Below are 20287 nucleotides of genomic sequence, written 5' to 3' on the forward strand. Positions count from 1 at the left end.
TGCGCCGTCCGCGGGTAGCGGGGCCGGGCGGTCCGTGAGCAGGCCCGGGGCACACGCAGCGGTCCTGCCCCGGCCGAGGTCCTGCAGAAGCCCCTTCTCCTTTGCGGAGAGTTCGTTCCGCCCCCCCCCCCCGCCTTTCCGGCGTCCGGGGAAGGCGGGAACGGGCGCGGTTCACACACAGGGGCTCGGAAAGGAGCAGGGTGGGCTCCCGGGCCTGAAGGGCAGAAAGCCGAATCGTGAGGGGAAAAATGTTGTCAGCGGTAATAGAGAGCAAACAGAAATCATTACCCCAGGGCAGAGAGACTTTGTCTCTCCCCTGTCTCGCGGCACGACCTGTCGCAAGGCCGCCCGCGGTTCTGCCTGCGTCCGCGCTGCCGTTACGAGGTGTCGGCGGTGGTTCTGGTGGTTGTTCGTCACCCGGGGAAGATGCCGCGAGTGCTTCAACAGCGGTGCGTTTCTCGTGGGCGATGCGGCACTTGTGGTGCGGGCTGGCTCGCGCAGTGTTTTGGGACACGTCGCCCTGAAGGTCGTTGGGGAGCGGTGGCTGCCGAACAGTTGTGGGAGGACGAGGACGCAGCCCCAGGCCTCATCCCCAAAGGCCAGGTCTGCGGAGCGCCGTTGTGTGTTGCTTCGGGCCTGCCCCGAGGCAGCCTGGCCCCAGCTCCATCATTCACCGCTCCAGTGACGGTGGCGACTGTCAGAAACTAACACCGTACCAACGGGGGCTGGGGTGACGGCTACGGCTGTCTGCTTGTCACCCCACCGCATGCGGGAGAAACGGTCTGTCTGGTGCAAGGGCTCAGCGTTCAGCATGTGCCGGGGTGCTCGGGAGGTCCCTGCTCCCAGCCCAGGCTGTGGCCTGGGCGAACGGATGCCGGCACTGAGGAGGCACAGCTCTTTCGATAGGTGGGACCTCCCTCACGGTGTTACTTTAGCATTACTTTAACCCACCTTAATTAGTAGGGCTGTACAGTGTTACAGAGAAAGCTTTGTAAGAGGTGCAGGATTTTAACCTTTTGGCCTTTGTAAAAGGTCAGAAAGGACTCCTGGTTCCCAAGTCCTTTTAAGGAAGGATTGGAGAGTTGGAGGATGCTCATCATTGTATTGTTAACACTTGAGACCGATAGTTTTGCTTATTAATTAACAAATAAAGCAGTTACGTTTAGGGTTGATAGTAGTGCAGTTCTGCTATATGCTGTATCTGTTTGCAATCCTTTTCACTGTATTTTTCTTCTTTCAGGCTGCAGCAAAATACATGTAAACATCTCAGGAGCCTACTGGGAACTTGTCAAATGAATGTGACAAGCTCTGACTGTAAGTTTTAACTCGAGTTTTATGAGCTTTATGAGTTTTCATAAGCCTTAGTATGTGATCGTGGATGCTGCTGTACTTGGCTATTAGTTCCCCTGACTTGAAATCTGGAGATTGAGAGGTTTTGCTAGTTTGTTTGTATCCTGGGTTTGTTGACTGGGTCACCCTGTCTCGAAGGCCTTCACGCTATTGTTTTGCTTTCACCCACACACACACGCAGACACGCACCCGCCCCGTATCTGCATTCATGTGGCAGCCCTGGCGGCCGTCCTGGCTGCAGGAGGTATCTGGGAGCAAACAGCAACAACGGCCTCATCCTGCTGGCGCTTTGACATCCATGTACACTGGTGCACACAGAATAGGGAGTCCCTCACCCAGGAAAGTATTTAGAAATGGAGTTTAATGAGAATTCAGGACAGACTGTGCCCATCAGGCAGTTCTTCCCCAGACCACCTAGATCCCTCCCTTCTCCACCTGTGGTTCCTCCCCTGACCATCCCACCCTGAGCTATCCCCAAAGGCTCTTCCCTGCAACCTGTAATGTGTCTCATGCCCCCAAGGCAGTAGCCCCCATCAGTCTGTACAGTTATGGTGACTCGCTGTGATGGGTGTCACCCCCAGACCTCGGGGCTGGTGGCTCTGCAGTGACAGCCCCAAGAGGGGCTGTGGCAGAGGCTCTGTTGCTCTGGATGGGCCATTTGGGTACTCTTCTCCCCGATCCCCCGTGCTCCTTTTTGTGTGGGGAGACGAGGTTTTTAGGGTATAACCTAAGATGAGGAATTAACCCCCACCCTACAAATGTCCTGGGCATACCAGGGCCAAAGGACAATTTTGAAGCAGTGCAGATACAAGCCAAGAAATTAACATTTGGATGAGGTATCAGGAATGGTGGTGTTAGGAAGGGCAGTTTGTGAAGCTGCTGATGGTAGCCTGCACCAGTCTGTGTAGCAGGAAGAATTGCCTAGACTCTTTTTATTGTTTTCCAGAAATCTGTTTCCTGCAGTGCCATTATAAAGATTTTAAAAGTTTATTATATAGCCCAGTTTAGAGCAAAATGGTCACTAAATGTTCCTAAAGAATAAAGCAATGTTTTTTAAATTATTATGAAATTTTTGCATGCACTTTTATTCACAAATAATGCAGTTTATGGCAAGTGAAATGCAGATATGTTTACTGATCTCATTAAATAGAAAAAATTGAAAATATTAGCTATCTCTTAAAGTGATGATGGGAACTGTAACATAAGCCAAATGCTCTAGTATTTAATATGCTTTCTGCAATAATGCTTTCAGTTTTTTGCTGAGTGGCTGGCCGCTCTAAGTTAAACATGTGCTTCTGTCATGTTTTCTTTCTAAATCAGCCCAGCTTCTTTATTTTCTTTTAAATGAAACTTTATTTATTTTTTATTTGACCTTATTTGTACAAGTGAAGCCTTCAAAACTACTGAAAATCGTTTCACTGCATTCTGTTCCTGGTTTTGTTCTGTTACACCTATCTTGGCAGCTCCATTGTTGGAAGCTGTGTACGCTAATGCAAACTGAGACTACTCTACCAGCGTTCATAGTGCTGTATCTCATTAAAGACAGGGTAAAAGCTGCTTGTTATGGTATCATAATACCTGTTGGTGATGTTTGGATCCATTCTTGTTGTGGGTGTTATCTCTCTTTTATGCTTTGTGTTACTACTGTTGATGGGTTCTGCAGTACCTACAGTCACTGTGAGAGCCCCTAGGCAGAGAACCGAGTCATATCCCCAGGCACCGTGACCAGATTGTGGTTTTGTCCTCCTGATGTGATGACTGGGGAGGTTCAGGTGTGTACACAGGCAGAGACTGCTGCCGCACAAAGTACTTGTCTCCGCTCTTGCATCCTAGCTACACACTAGTATCTCCTTACAGGACCTTGCTCGGCAGCAGCAAAAGTCTTCTGCTATCACAGTGAACTGCATCAAAGGGATTAATGAGGCTGAAAAAGTCACTTCCGTTTTTTTTGCTGTATAAAATATCACCAGGGCTGATTCCCTCATCCAGGTTGTTCAGCTCATCTGTGAACTCAAATGTTTGCATTGCATGGAGCAGGGAGTGGTACAGTGGTGGAGGAAAACAGTTGGGGAAGGTGTTCAAAATTGGAAAGAAGTGACATTTGGGTGGCAATACTGGTTTAAATGCACACCAAGTATGGCTTTGGGGTCTTTGCTATGTTGTCAGTTTGCATGATTTGGGTTAATTTCTCCTCAAGAACCAGCTGCTCTTTCCCAACTCCAGTTCTTACCCATACAAGGCAGCGTCAAAGTGGTGACTAGTGTTAGCAAGAATTTCCAAGATTGTCATCCATTTTAAAACCAGCATCCACCTGCCTCTTGGGCTGAAACTTGCCATGTTGATGAAACCTAAGTGGAATGAAAAGCTTCTTCATACATCAGAATATTTTAGTAAATGCAAAATCCCCTTGTCTTTCAGCTGGTGAGGAGGAAACCTAATTCCCTGGAAGGCATCTGGTTTGCTCCCCTTTATGCAGACCCCCTCCTGAAGAGGACATTATCCATGTTTAAACATGGTGGTGTTCAGGTGTCTGTGTCCAGGAAATGGTTTCCATGTGGCTATAGCTATACTGGCATCTGATCTGTCGCACCTTTGCTTCTCAAGTCATATTACAAAAATGAGTAGGAAAGACTACAGTAGAATTTCTTCTATTCTTGAAATGAGACATGTAGTTTCTACCTTAAATACATACTTAGTTTGGCATAACACAAGTCTTATTATTGAACAGGTATACAAGTGGGTGGGGGGGCAGGGGGAGAAAAAGCTTGGTATCTTGCAGTTTTTAATCAATACACCATCAAACCATCATATCTTTTGATCCCTTGCTGCAGGCTGGTAAAAGTGTGTTTGATCATTGTATATATGGGAGAACCTGGCTGAGGTTAACACTATTTAGCTATTCATTTATGCGTAGGTGTTGCAGAAATAGAATCTGCCTACTTGTGGATGCTGCTCTATAATAAAAGTGATCTTTGTTTTGGACTGACAGATATGTAAGAGATTGCTTGGTTTATTTTCCAGTAGCAACAATACTCAATTTTCCTGTGCCAGAAAAAGCCTCGTTCAAATAGACTTTTTTTCCCTAGACCTAAAATATGATGCTGGATTCTAAAGTAGTATCTTTCAGCACCTTTCTCTTTTACTACCTGCCTCAAATTCCTCACACAGGAATAGAAACGAAGTTAATTAAAAATCAGTAACGTTTTGGCTTTACAAAGCAGCAGAGGTTTACTTATGCATTTGACAATTCCATTTCTGTCCAGGAAGTTAATTCATGTCCAGGGCTGAATGTTTGGTTTCTATACCAGTTTTCATTAGGTAGCTCTATGCACAGCTAGGTTTGCATGACACCCTTTCAGGAAGAAGATTATTAGAGATAAAAAGGCCCATTAACAGTGGTTAACTGCTATAGCAGCGATTAATGGCCCTGTCCAAATATTACTTTTTACATGTAACAAAGTACTGGTCTGTGCTTGAAGGAAATGCAGCAGCGATTCTGTAAATCATGGGCATGATGAAGGAACTTCCACTGCTGCCGCTCACAGACCCTGATATTGGTTGGTCCCAGCAAATAACTCCAATTGTTTCTGGATTTTTCTTCTACCTACTTTCTTCCTCTCCCTTACTCCTGGGTCTCATCTTTTCACTCAGGCCCCTTTGCCCCGAAATAGCAACATGCTCTAGTCAAAAATACACGCGTTTCTGCACTGTTGCTCCTTCTCTCTTTCCTTCTTTCTACTCCTGTTTGTCCCGTTTTGTCAGTGTTTGGGACTCACCACGTCAGATCTGAGATTTTCTGGGAAGATAGGAGGACTTGAGCAGAAATGGCTCTTGCTTAGCCTCTCCTTTCTGCCAGTCCAGTGGAAACACAAGCCTTGGTACTGTGTCTACAAGTTGATGCGTATTTCGGCACATGGCGTGTCCCCAGCCCTGCTGTACTTATGCTTCCTGATGAGTCTCCTGCTCTGCTCTCCGCTGGAAATTTTAGGAAAGGGAACATAGGGGACGAGGGGGCATCCTGCAAAAGCATGTAACCCTCCGTAACGAACCGGCGTGTCCTTCGTCCTGCTGCACAAAGCCTTGCAAAAGGAGCTACTGTTGTCTCAAAAAGTTAACCCTGGCATCTGTTAATTCCCGGTGGATGGAAAGTAAGTTTGTTTTTAATAAACATAATCACTTAGAGATAAGCAAACTGAAAACAAGCACAGCTACTGTAATGTTTTAAATCTACCAGTCAGGCTATTATTTAATTCCCATCAGTCTCCTACAGATTTCTGTACAACCCCCGAGGTGAATATAAAGCTGCATGACCTGAGTTTGTTTGGTTTCATTGTATTCCTCATCACCAGTGTGTTTTAGAACTTCATACGTTATTTCTTTTTTGAGAAGTGGGAATTGTAGCCACGTTTTACGAGGGGGAGACACAAACACTGAATTTCTTTTTCTTCAGATCATACGAGCAGTTAGTGGCTAAACTTGAAATTGCACCCAAAACTTTCTGAGTATTGGTCTCTCAAAACCAAAAGCTATCTTTTATTTTGATCATCAATACAGTCCTTTTCAAAATGAGCTGTATAAAATAAGGATATAGTATTACAATAGCAACTCTTGGTTGTCAGTTTTAACGTTGGGGATTTTTTTCTCGCAATGAGCAGATCTTGATTTAAATGACTGAGCACAGTGTCAAGGCAGGCTTTATTCTTGCTGATAACTAGTTGTGCAAAAATATTGATGGACACTTGATTTAAACCTAACACTAACAGTTGTTCCTGTGTCGCAAGGGTTATACATACCGGTAATTATATATTTAAGCAGTTCTCTATCATATTTATTCACATTTGTGTTTGAATAATTTCCTAATATGCAGAAAACAGGCAATGGTGTGGCTTTTCTTTCTATTAATATGTAACTCCATTTTTGAAACCTGCTATTCAACTAGAAAAGCTCTTTTGGGGGGCTGAGAATGGCATTACCATCAGGGTATTAAACACATAACAAAGTTATGTCATCCCGGCATGTTCTCAGTTTACATTGACTGGGTTTATTAAACAAAGCCCAACTGTAAGTTTGTGAAATGACCAATTATTTCTGTGCCAGACCTTATCTTTGGAGACAGATTTCTCGCCATCAGCTGGTAGGGCTCTTTCTTGCAGTGTTCCGGGAAGGACAAGGTCCCCAAGCCTTGTAGATGTCCTGTGGGGCCCCAAGCAGGACGGTATCCACACACGGCTGTAGGTGCCTCTGACAGCGTGGCGCAAAGCCTTTTGAATTTGCAGTTCGAAGCCTCTCTGATTCACGGGCTGTGCTATAAAAACAGTCTTCTTCCTGTTCATCTTTCCACTGGTTTATCTACCAATTAACTCAAATGGGGAAAAAAGTTCTCTATATCTTTTAGCTAATCTGGAAGCAAAAGTAATTTAGATGGTAATTTTAAACATTACTAATTTGAGGAAAGGGTGGATACTAGATCTTGTAGGGTTTGTTGAGACAGAAAATAAATTGTGATAACACTGTGTGCTAAAATAATTGTGTGTTTCTATGTTGATTAAATGTGTGAAAGGTGCACTCACTGGTCTGCCTGTTTTGAAAATGTATAATTACAGGATTTCTAGATTCGGGGTTAACTTTATGTTGTAATTTCACAGGCAGCTTTGGACAGGTTGGATTTTTTTTTTCAGTGTTCATAAAGGTTAATCAAAATTGATTTAAAATATCCTGATTTAAAGTATTCCTGATGTAGATGAAGAGTTGGCTGTAGTATTTTTTCAGAGATGTGAATTTTTATTCACTGTGACCATTCTTCATAAAATCTTCATGGAAAGACAAGTTTTTATGTACACAACAAATACATGTGAAATGCATGGGTTTGGGTCTGGGTTTGGGTTTTTTTGTTTGTTTTTTTTTTTTTCACTCAGGCCTGCTCTGATAACTTGACTAAGAAATTTCTACTCTTGGATTCTGTTTTCTAAATGGCTTCCATCCAGCGTGTCAGAGATTCAAGTTGAATCACAAGGCACACTTTGTAATGCCATGAGTGAGAACCAGACCCTCCTAAGTGATGCAATCATAAACATAAAAAATAAATTTTATCCATTCGGTAATAATGATAACTTTATGGCTGTAATAGTTAAGGCTATAAGGAAAAAGAAGGCTTGTACAGAGAGGCAGTATCTTCTTTCAATAGCAACGTTTGTATCTGAAGAACAGTCAACTTTTGGGGTACATAAGCCGTTCCTCAGTTCTGAAACAGAAACAGAAGACTGCAGGCTAAGTGCAGCTTGGGGACAATTTACAGGGCTTAACTGGACTATGTAAATCACATAAATTAGAGTGAGTGTTCCTAACCTGTACTTAGTTTGGTGTTTGCTGGTTCTCTGTCAGATCTGAAGACAGGTTTGAGAGCTCCCAAGTAGTCTGTCTCCTTATAGTATAAGTTTTTTACATACAACTGTTTTTCTCCTCCTCCTCACTGCAGGTTGCATTAGTTAATAGCTTGGTGGATTGAAGCAGCAGATAGGCAGTGTTTATCCATTTGTTACTTAGAGCTGAAGTTGGAAGTGAGGCATTTGTAATATTTATGGTTTTTTTTCCTCTTTTTGCTTTTTTTCACCATTTAAATCAAAAGCTTTCAGACCAAATTGATAGATCGGAGATCTTCTTAGGTTAAAGTCCTGTTTCAGTGTCAAAGAGGCTGAGCCCAGATCTTTTACTGCTTCAGCTTTGAAAGATTCAATATCCTAAAGTCAATATTTAAAAGTGAAGGAACCAACAAATCAATAGTAGACAGAACTCTAGAGATAATTCTTGGGGCATAAGAATACCCATGCCTTCATGTGTCTTCACATAGTAATGTGATTTCAGATGGAATATTAGTCATTAAAATAAAGAAAAGGGGTGGTTTCATTTTGTGCCAGAACCTTAAAAATTCTTCTAATAACAGAATAGTCTTTAAGTTTTGCAAGCTTGTTTTTGTTTTTTTGTTTTTGTTTTATTTTTTTCCCCAAAGCTTGATACTGTAAAAATGAAAGTGTCATTAACAGGATGAGCGAAGAGACTTTTCTACAGTAGCTTGCATTGCAGGGACTCGGTAATCTAGCAAAATACAGAAGCAGGTATTCCTAACCTTTGCTTTCTCACAGGTGGCTTCTGTGTTTGTAATACAGCTTTCTTCACAAAGGTCATCTCTGCATAGATACATTTTCCTGCCTGATGTTTTGCACTTGCTAGAGAGCGCTCTGCTTTAAATGAGGTATCCTTTCCAATTTGATTGTTAATTAGCGGTGTTGGGGTTAGGGCAGCTCAGCAGGGAATTCCACAAAGATGGAGTGCCTGCTAAACTGCACTTAGAGCATGCCTCATTATTCCCTGTTTTAAGGGATGTTCTCTTATATCATGCTTATACACACAAAGAAATCCTAATGCAATTTTCATGGCATAGTCAGAGATGTAGAGAAAGTTTGGCCCCTGTGTTCTACAGAAATAGAAGGATCATGCTTCATTAATAGACTGGTGGCTGTTGCTTATTTGTTAACTGAAATGAATTTTATTATCAATTCATTAATTGATTTATTTATTGATTTAATGTATTCAGTGTATTCGTTAATTGAAATACTCAGGGGATACTTGATAATGATATCAGAATGCATTTTCCCACGCTGCCTGCAGGAACTGGACACCTAAAGGTTTCAATTAGATGGTGTAGAGATCTCCATTTCCTTTGTGCAGATGTTGTAGTGCAGCTGTGAAATGATTCGCAGCTGCAATCCTGCGCAGGGTGGAGTCCTCCGTGGTGTGGAGTTCACATTTTACTCATCTGTGTTATGTGCTGGAATAGGTTAGGAGATACCCTAAATCAAGGTCTTTTTCCTGGTAAGCACTGTTGACGGAGCTGTGTGAGACCCCACTGCCTCCTTGGTTTTGCCTTACCTGTACCTGCGAGTGCCTTAATTTCTTACTCAAGCATTTGTGTAGTTCTGCTGGTGGTGCCTGTAGAAGGTCACCTGTCCTGATTCCAGCTTGTACTAGTAACATACGTGGAGACTCAGTGGTAAGAGACTGTAGTATAAACTATAGTATAGCAGCTTTGCAAGAGAGCTTAAAATAACAGTGGGATCAATTTGTAACTGTATCCATTTCAGAGAATAAAATTAATTTCCAATTCCAACTATTCAAAAAATGTTGTTTCCTATACATTCTCTTTTCTGACTGTGATCCATCAAATATATACACCTGGATTTTATAGAAGTCCCTGTTTCTGTAAAGAAATCCTCTTCACAGTCAAGCAAGCTAGTAATGTTTCACATGAGGAGAGCAGCTTTTTTCCCAAAGTGATCTACTTATAAAATCAGGGCTTAATGCTTCTAGCAGGTACAGAAGGAACCCTTGACTCCCTCTGTTTTCTAAATCTATGATACTGTTGGCTTTTAAAGCAAATAATGTTTAATCATACCTCCAAAAGCTATGGAAAATATTTGAGATTAATTTTCGTAGACCACAAATACAAAGAATAAATCAGTAGGTGATTTTTACACCGAGAAAGAAATATATAAAAGTATCATTCAAAAACACTTGTTTCTGTGCATTTTATGTACTAATGGTTTTCCTAAATTGAAGGGGGTTTTTAGCAAAAAGAAAAAAGAAAAGACTCAGCATATTATAACTACATATTCAGCTGTCCAAGTAAAGCATTTTACAACAAAATGGTGAGATGTCAGCCCTGGAACGCATAGCCTGTCATCTTCCATTTTCCTGAGCATCAGCCCCCTCCCGTGTCAGGACCGGTGTTATTCCTTCCCCTGGCCAATAGATGGAGAACTACACCACTGAAATACTTGCCATTAGCTCTGTGCAGCAACGTTCAGCATTGCCATATTTGTTGATTCTAAGGTTCCTGCAATTTGTTACGGAGCACGTTTTGCTCTAAAGGCAAGGTTACACAATCAGTTCAACAGCCCGTAAATCTGCAGCTTCTTCATATAGGAGGTCATCCTGTCCCCCAGCAGTGTCTGCTAGTTCTTGCCATTTCCTTTATAATGGCAGTAGCGTTTGTGCATCTGTGCGATGAGCTGGAGCTGCAAAAATGACCAGGCTGAAAATGAATTTGAGCTCTCCACCCCAAGAAAAAAGCTTCCGTTTCAGCTGGATCAGTTGCCTAATATGGCTTATCACAGGGCTGCGTGAAGGGCGGCCCCATTGTAAAGAAGTGGTAGGAACGAGCAGAGACAAAAAGAGGGAAGGTGGAACCACCCATTTCAGCTGCAGCTTGGATTTATGCAGAATAAAATTGTTTTTTCTTGAATGAGTGGCATGACCGAGAGATGATGTGTCAAAATTTGGTCCTCTGGAACTGGATTTGCAATATGATCCTATTGTTGTGTTAGGTAGCTTTGGAAAATAATTGTTATTGGCCTTGAAGGTTTTTATGAACTCAATTTTAAAGATGCTTAGAAGAAGCCAAACTTTTCAGGGGACAGGTACTGAACTGCCTGGAGATGCAGTCTCACTAAGTACAGCCTCAAGCAAAATATCTAAAACTCAAGACAGCTACCTTTGTTGTACACTTTTGAGAATCTTGAATGTGAAGTTTTAAAATAATGCTTTTAAAGCATTAGATATATTTACTGTCACTTAAGATTAGTTCAGGAAGCAGAAGAGAATGGAAATCCTGCATGGTTTAGATAAATTTCAGACATACATTCAGCTGTTGCAGTGCTTTGTGAGTTACTGAAGTCTGTGAAATTACAGATGATGTTGGTTTAAATGTTAAATTCAGACTAGTAGAATATATTCATGCTCTCACAGAAATATTTGGAAATTAAGGACTCTTGGATAAGACAAAGGAACTGAAAAGCAAGTGACTCCATTTCTGTGCCTGTTTTAATCTTATTTCCTTTCCGAACTGGGGAATTTGCCAGTGACCGCTGTTAGGATTTGACTCTGTGACAGCATGCCAGGTGAGAGGATTGTGCAAAGAGAAAGAGAAGCAAAGTAGGGGCTTCCCCATATGCCAGCCAGCATTAAACTGCTCCAGAGATAGGCAGACATTTGTTACTCCTGCACCTTGATGGGACCCAGTTTGGACCTTTGTGGTTTTTGTCATGCAGGTTCATAATTCAGTACCTAATATAGTTTTCATGGAAGATGATTTCTTTTTCTTTTTTTCTTTTTTTCCCCCAGAAGAGCTGAAAAGATTTAGTCCTGGAGCCATGTTTAGCCATGTCCTACTCAGGTTCCCATTTGGTATTTCGGTGGGAAACAGAGTTTTGTTTGCAGATTCACCAGTATTTGCCACCTGTGTAAAGCAGCATAAGGACCATTCCACACGTGTGGTCTGCATGGCCCCAGCCTTGTGCTAGTGCCGCTGTTTGTTTAGCTGGGTTAAAAAAGGAAAAGATGTGAATATGGTAGTCTTGTGTTACGGACTTCAGGCTTTACCTTAGGCCTTAGATTTTCTTACAGAACTGGTCTCTGGACCCTTTTGAAAACTGAAATTTTACCATCAGAGTACACTTAGGAAGCCTACCTTCTATTTTTTTCTCCCTGTGAGCCTGTGTTTCCACAAATCAAAATTCAGTATTTTCTGACTGTCACTCTTCTTTTCTGCAATCTGTATAGCAAGCTGTCTTTTGTGATTTTGATGTGTCTTTCCTGAAGGGAGCATTGTTCTTGTTTAGCTTATGCGTAATGTATTTCATTGTTCATCTCTGAGCAACTGTTTTTCTATATTATTGACCTGCATTGTCAGATGCACAAAACTGTGCGCATTTTGGGTAATTTACTGCTTTCATACTTTCTGAGAGAAAGTAATGTATGTTGGCTTGACTGAAGCATCAACAAAACCCCGCTATTATTTTCTGTAGCTTACAAAGGGAATCCGTCTTGTGCTTCCCTGCAGCTACTGTTGGAGGCACTTCTATGATCAGCAATTACTGTAACGTTATTCATAGAGTCCTTTGTGCAGGGTTTACTTAGGACTGTTATCCCAGATAGTATACATTGGTTATTAGTGTATTCCTGACTTGCTGGCCTGCTAGAAAGATGGGAGAAACTAGTCTGCCAGGCAATTCTAGCAATAATTCTATGAAAATTCACTGTAACAATGGAATCCCCCAGGAGAAAGAAAGGTAATAAAGCAATAATATTACTTACAAATTCAAAGTATTGTACAAGCATTAAGTAATCCTTAAAGCAATTCTAAGAGATATGTTCTAGTAAAGTAATTTCAGTGACTTAAATGCTGCTGCACACTCTGGCAGGCATTGAATACAATTACAAAGAAGAAAGTAGAAGAATACCAAGGAAAATCATTGTGGCTGCAGGCTATGCATCCAGATGCTCTTAATGGATTATTATGTCATGGACTTGTATCCTACAATTGCTCTCTTGCTATGCAGTCTGGCGTGTCTGGACAGGCTACCACAATTTTAAGACATAAAAGTAATAATAGATTCTATGTGGATTTTTTTTTTTTCCCTATTTCAAAAATAGTTTGTAAGGAGGACATCCAGCACTGTGTGATAAATCATTTCTTCACAGAGATTCCTAGCAAGGGCTCCCTGGACACGTAGGCCCTGGGCAACAGGTAAGGAACCACTGCTGTACTCGTGACCAGCCAGTGTTGGTGCTGCCACAGGGCAGCATCAGGTGCTGCCGTTGTACCTGCACAGTTCAGCTCTGGGACTAGGTCTGCAGTTGTCTCTAGGATTTGCAGTATTTATCCATCACATAGCAGCATCTCTCTGTTTTATCAGAGATATGCCATGTGAAAGTGAGTCAGTTTGTTTGTTTTTAAGGGAAGTTACTGCTTTTAGCAACCTCTCAAGAGTCACTTTATGTAACATTTTCATGAGTGGGTTTATATCAACTGCCATGGCTATATATATTTTAGAGGCGTTACAATCAAGTGGCCACATATAGTCTTTCTAAAAAACTTGTCACGGCATCCTCCTTTTCCCATCTTAGAGCTTCTGGGGTTCTTTTGCATGTTGCATATAATTTTTTGTGGGTACTGCACTTTGTGCCTAACTTTAACACATGTACATACAAGGAGACTCAGCAGGGCAGCAGGCACTTTCCAGCTGGGAGTTTTGTGCTGTTTAGCAATTAGCCAACGGAGCTCATGTGCTCAGATGAAGAAGGATTTCAAGTAGTAATGGCAAGTTTGCATCCATTTAGCTGTAGTCAAAAAATCTGTTCAGCCTTTGCTAAAATATAACAAGACAGGAAGTACTGATGTGATTGACTAAACTTCATACACGGTGCAAATAAATTGTTTTGGTCTTTTTCCTCTTTCTGTGTACTGCATCTCTACAGAAAGGTGCTTTATGGAAGTTAAAATGCTGTTCCCTATAGGCATGGCTTGAAGCCTGAAACTAAGGGGAAAGTATTCCAGAAAAGAAATCACACAGCAGAGCTCACGTTAAGTTCCCTGAGCTGTGGGAAAGATTGGTTTAAAATATAACGAGGAGAGGGAGAGGTTGTACTGGCCAACCAGCTGCACTAATAATAGTTGGGACCTTGGGGTGCTCTACTCACTGTTGTAACTCTTAGCCCATCCTTTTAGAACTAGAAGAACTTGGACTATAACGTCTGGGCTCGTCACCATTTTCATATGGGTTAAAGGTGTTGTTGGAGCCTTTATACACAGTGCTGCATTGTGGCATCTTCTACAACTGGCTCATTTTTATGTTATCTCTGAACACTGCAATTTTTCAGGGTGCATTTGAACTGCAAAGCAGAGAGAATCACATATTTAGTGCTGTAATAAATGAGAATGCATTATTATCAGACATCTATACAGTAAAAGTGTCTCCCCCTTTGATTTGGTTTGGGTTTTTTTTTGATAGGCATTTGGAGTAAGTTCAAGACTTAAAATTAATATGCAGAGAAGCATGAGCTAACTAGAAATTCATTCACTCATACTACTTTAAGCCCCCATTACTTCTTAAAATGGCTGATTTATGATGTTAGAGGTTGATAGCATTCATTTGATTAAACTCCCAAAGTAAGCAAAGTAGAAATGCCTAAGCACTGGATTGCTGGTAAATGTGATTTATGCTTTATGTGAGATGTTCTATAAAAATGTCAGCAATTTTAATATAGACACATCTGCGTTAAATTTTTTCAGCTTCTCCAAAAGTGCTGCTATTTGGACCAAAAAATATTCAATAATATGTTTATATTGTATGTGCACACCCAAGTAAACATTCATTCTCTTTTTCTCTTTGTGGATTTGCTTAAACACAGTGTCTTGTAAATAAGACCCTTTTATTCCAAGTTTCACAGGAGGAAGCATGTAATTATTAGATTTGGTGAGTTAGCATCTATTGACTTAGCTTGCTTCAAAGGCAGATTTATTTTAATTATTTCAGCTATTGCTGCTGCTTAGCTAAAACAGACTGTCTCCAGTATACAGCCCATCATCCAGGCTGCTTGCTGGGGGATGGTATTTAGAAGTAACATGTTTAGGTCTATCTTGAGTATACTGTGGCTTTCAAACTATAAAGATGTGTCCATCAAAGCATAAAAATATGATTGAGGAAAATAACTTTGGGAGATAGGGAGCCTACGAGAGAGAGAGAAGTGGAAGAAGAACTAGGGAGATCTGGTGGGGAGGAGAAATGAGGAGCTGACTCAAGTGGAAAGGAAAAAACGAGAGAAGCGGAGAAGGCAGTTAGTTCTTACTCTGGGACCAGTGGTCTGGGGACAAAGGGAGTCTGTGTGTTTGGGGAACGCTGACAAAGATCAGAGGTAGGACGATGGCCAAGTAAGGATGTTGGGTGGGCGGGGGGAATACAGAGATGATGGAGGGAATACGAGCTGCAGGCGTTTTCACTCCGCGCCGATCTGCAGGCAGGTGGGTGGAACGGAGCCTGTCCCACCATTGCCCGCTGCGGCACCTGCGCCCTCGCGGCTGCTCGGCCATCTGCCACAGCCCCGCTCGCCTGGCTGAGTGCAAGACCTTTTGTCCTGTTTTGCACAGATTGGCTGTAAAAAGCGGGAAGCACGCGGCATAGCTAGGGCCAGCTGGCATGTCTGGGTTTTCCTAGCAGGTCTGCGATGGATGGTATCTATGCACAGGTGAAATGTGTGGTGTTCCTGGAGGGAGAAACCTACCTTACCATTGCCTTGGCAGAAGATGATGTCAAGAAAACTTAATTTTATTTAAGAGGTTTTATTCATTTACAATTTTAAAGAAGGATGAGGGTTTCTGGAAAATGGCGGGGGGTCAGTTTGTATGCTTTGAAGCTGAAGAGCTTTTGCTGAGGTGCTTGTAATGGGTGGGTAAAACCACAGGGGTTTTTTAACCTTTAAATTAAAAAAAACCAGGATTTTTATTTAAGATAATTAAAAAAACAGTTCATATGGCTGATCAGCTTTGTGAGACAGAAAATTGTAGGTATACAATAAAGCTATGGCTGATTAAAAATCAGGCAGAACCACAGGGAAATCTGTGTTGACTAAAGATGTATAGCCATCTACAGAGTTACACATACTTAAGTTTTTGACAACACGGAAGAGTCAATACCTTACCTAATGCCTTTTTTCTCTCTCTACTAATCCTCCTCCCACTCAGCAAGAAAATTAACTGCAAAGGCTTATACAAATGTCACATTACGAGACTTATTCTAGAATAATTTAACAGATCTCTGGAGAATTATTCCTGACTCTTGCTTGGGTAGGTTGGGAATCGAGCTCCCTGTAGTGTTCAACCTGTATCCTCAGATAAACAAAAAATTTAGGTTCTGGTTGACGCTGGATGATTCACATTGCCTGCAGACAGTGTTTTGCCTGACAGAGTCCTCCCAGGTTGTGTGTTTCTTTCCCAGAAACTGGAATTCTCGGTTAAGGCTCCACTTTTGTAGCTATGCTGGCCAGCTGGCAACCCTGTCATGCCACTGGAAAGCCTTGAAGCTGCAAGTGACTGGAAATAAACAGTAAGGAAGTAATGGCATAAACATTTCACATATATCTGACTATTTTCTGTTCTTTTGGCAGCATGCAAGTGGCAACTATCTTGCTCTCAGAATTACTGCAGATTATTGTCTCGGCAGAGAAACTCTGAAGAGCCTGACTTAAGTGGATTGAGATGTCCTGTCCCCAGCTTCCCTCTGCCAGATGTTACCATCCCCGTAAGTGTCAGCAGAAAAGACTGTGTTCAGACTTTAAAAAACAGACAAGCAAAAAATGTTTCTCTGGTACAGAAATGCCAACCGGCTGAACCTTACGTAGTATTTCTAATGGATTTGTAAGTCTTCCTTGCTGATGAAGATTTATCTACAGATCTTTCAGCGTCAGAGAAGGAGTTTGCTCTTTTGAGGGCTGTTCGAGTCAACAAGATATGTGATCCCCTCCCTGAAGAGCATGTCCTGCCATTGGCATTATCTGCTACTTGGAGGGTCTTCTGGCAAGAAGAGGTATCACTCACTGCATTCTTCTGGCTCTTCTTCCAAGCACACCAGATGGAGATGAATATGGAAACACCAGGAGAACAGTCTCCATATGATGTTTAGCCAGTCAGGACCGAATTTCATCCAGAAAGATCAACATCCCGAGTCATGAACTCCTTTTCAAACAGAGCTGACACCCTGTCTCTCCTGCAGCACACAATGTTTCATCTTTGAAAATACTAGAGGAGTTTTACCCTTAGTTCTCCTGGGTTTATGGTTCTGGTGCATTAACATTTGTACCACAGGCAGTGCTAAGAGGACTCATGAATAGGAACTGAATAGCTAAGGATACGGCGCTTCTAATACTTTGTCTTATTTCACAAGAACTGCTAAGTCTGTTGTCCCAGCTGTGCTCAGCTTTTGATTTTTCCTGTGCCCTTGGTGGTGAAAGGAAATAAAGGCTTTATCTCTGATGTTAACCTGTGGTGGGGTTCAGAACACACACCGATACTCTGAACGCAGGCACTGAATTGGTTCATACATATTTTGCATTACATCTTACCAGTGCCCTGTCTGGGACATCTGTGGATCCCAAGTGGCTGCGCAAGTAAGCTAACGTTCGGCTTCTCCTAGCAAAGCAATAAAAGCTGGGATAAGCTTGTTTGTCATTCTCCACAGCTTACAATTTCATAATTGAGCTTCCCACTTATATCACTAAACTCAAGTAGGTGATAATTGCATGTACTTATCAAGACTTTGTTCATTGGTGGATCCTCAGTTAGTGTTCCACTGTCCTGCACAGATGTTTTGGTGTGCTGAATGTAATATCTTTACATATCCGCTCACCTCTCTGCACACTTATCTTCCCTCATGTGCGCATCAGAATGTTCTCTGTATGTGTGGACATTTCCTGGGCAGACCAGCGTGGGCTGTGTGGAGATAAAGCTGTGGTCTGAAAAGCAGACCTTACGTTTCTGGTGAAATGCACTGACTCTGCAAATTCTAAAGAATTAGGGGGGAGCACTTCCTTTTATAATCCTTTACTATACTTCACTATCCTGTACTTATTAATTGATTCTGTGGAGGAGAAAAGGCCATTCAAATCCAGTCTGAAAACATTTACGTAAAATCCTGCAAGGCTTGCAAGGTAGTTCTGACCTGCAGAAACATCTCCCCCAGTTTTCCACTGGAAACATTATGTCCCAAGCTTGCAGCATAAACACCTAAAGCAGCATGAATATGTAAAAATGACTGGAGGTGTTTTATCCGTCAAAAGATACCTTGTAGGTTTGTTTTGTTTTGTTTCTGATCTAGTAGAAAACACTGGTAGAGGGAGCCCCAGTTACAGTTCTGTGTTTGGAAGCAGAGACCTAGGCGGTGCAGTTCTTGAATGGAATACCTCGCTGCTCTGCCAAGAACTGATCAGGCAGAAAGTCCTGACTTGTCTCAAATCCATTCCCAAATGTTTTCAAAGAGAAGGACGAAGACAAGGATTGGTCTGTGCAACAGCTTCTCGGCAAGGTGTGATGGAAGTGATTTAGTTTAGCCAAGCAGCCTGTTTGAAATCACTCCTTGTGAGCTGTGCTTCTGCCACCTCTGCTCTCTTTCCTGGGAGCCACATCAAAGGTGTTTAGCTTTGCAGCCCATTCTTATACTTGCTTAGGCACAGACCTGTCCTTCAGCTCTGCTCCTACCTTCCCCAACCCTTGCCCCAGTCCTTACTGGTGTTGGGCCTGCAGCATCACCCTGCGTGTCATTCCAGCTGCAGCTTTTGGATGCTGCAATTTCCCCAGTGCTGCTGCAGACAGCACAGGTTGTGCTACCGCAGGTTTTGTGCCAAACACCCGGCTTTCTCAGAACACCCTTGCAGCTACTGTATTTCTTTAAACTTACATAGCTTATTATTTTAGTAGGCTTGATTCTGGATAAAATGTTTCCCCTGCTGCATACATGCAGTCCAGAGTCAGCAGGGACACCACCTCCAGTGAATGAGGACTGAGCAGAAGTGAGCTGAGAGGTACAGTGTGAATTGATATGGTTAATGCTGCTGCTACAGATGCTGCTGCTTCTGCTGCCAGCAAAAAGCTACTGCTTTGATGTTGCACATTGTGACGTCAAGGATCGAGTGGCCAACACAAGAGGCTTACAGGTTAGGAAAATTAATTACAGTTTCAAAAGTCTTTCAGTCAGAGAAAGTGCTTAGTTATTAATGAGTCCTCCATGGCTCTGCTGCTATGAAGAAGGATATTGGGAAAATACATGTATGGAGTGAAATCCTGAATTACTTTAATTTCTGTGGAGGCAATACTCTGAAACAAGAAGTGAAATACCCACTAAAGCGCCTAACAAAGGAAGTCAAATTTCTTTCTTCCAAAATCTGTATTTGTCTAACAATTCAATGATTTTCTTAGCAGCATAGAGGATGAGCAGCTTAGGAATCCTGGACTAGTCCCACACTTTATTTAATACAGGATTGCATTTTGAAATGCTCTGGTTTGCAGAGCAGTGGTGGTCTGTGAGACCATGGTTAATTATAGGCAAATAGCCCACATAAACATGAAACATAAAAAGGGTAATTACAGATATGAGTATTTGATGGTCTAGGAAGAAATTTGAGTTGACTACTGTCTGTGAGACCAAGAAGTTTAGGAGATGCTATAAAGAAGTGTAAACTTACATAAATAAATAGTAAGTGTAGATAAGGTTTTAAGTCAAGAGAAAACATAACAGGTTTCACATAATCTGTTTTTGGCGATTTTTTGTTTGCCAGGTTAAGTATCTTAACTCCCTGTATGGTTGATTAAGAAAGAAATGTCCATGAGTGTAATTCAGAGCTTGGGTGCATTGACTGATTCCTCTTCAGTGCCTAAATTTGCTCCATTTGTTGTGAAGAGCTTGTTTTTCAGTGGGCTGACATCCTAGCCTGGTCTTGGCCCACCCCATCCCCATGGCCCTGCCTGGCCATCCTGGGCTGTCCCTGTACACGTTGCTTTCATTTTAAAAGAAAGATTATTTCTATTATTCACTATTTTGCAGGCATATTTAGGAGAAACACATCCCTGCTCCAGGGTACACAAATACCAGATTACTGAGGAGGCAAAAACAGGTTTGGAGGAGAGTAACTCTATATTCTGGAGAGCTGATTTCAGTGAAGTTTTAGACTGTGGGACAGTGGCAAGATCCTGAAAAACTGAAACTATCTGGCATGTAAGTATGACCCATGCAAATTCCTCCTTCTTCAGGGTGAGACTTGTAAAAATAATTTCAGTTTGTATGTTTTGCACAATATTTAATACCACTCTTTTTCTCTACTGTGATTTGTGCACATTTTGAACCTATGTCACCACTCAGACTCGCATACATGCATCAGCTATGTGACTCACTTTTTAAACATTACTTAACCCACAAAGATGAATATTGATTTTGCATAACATATCTCTGGCAGAGAGTGTTATCTGCAGAAGTTTTTGTGTGAATTAGAAGAATCTGGGATACCCTTTGTAGACTTGTTTCATGCTTCAGTGTTTGACTCACGACTCTGTAATCTG

This window comes from Haliaeetus leucocephalus, unplaced genomic scaffold, assembly GCF_000737465.1.
Source record: "Haliaeetus leucocephalus isolate CR32 unplaced genomic scaffold, Haliaeetus_leucocephalus-4.0 Scaffold866, whole genome shotgun sequence".
Taxonomy (NCBI): Eukaryota; Metazoa; Chordata; class Aves; order Accipitriformes; family Accipitridae; genus Haliaeetus; species Haliaeetus leucocephalus.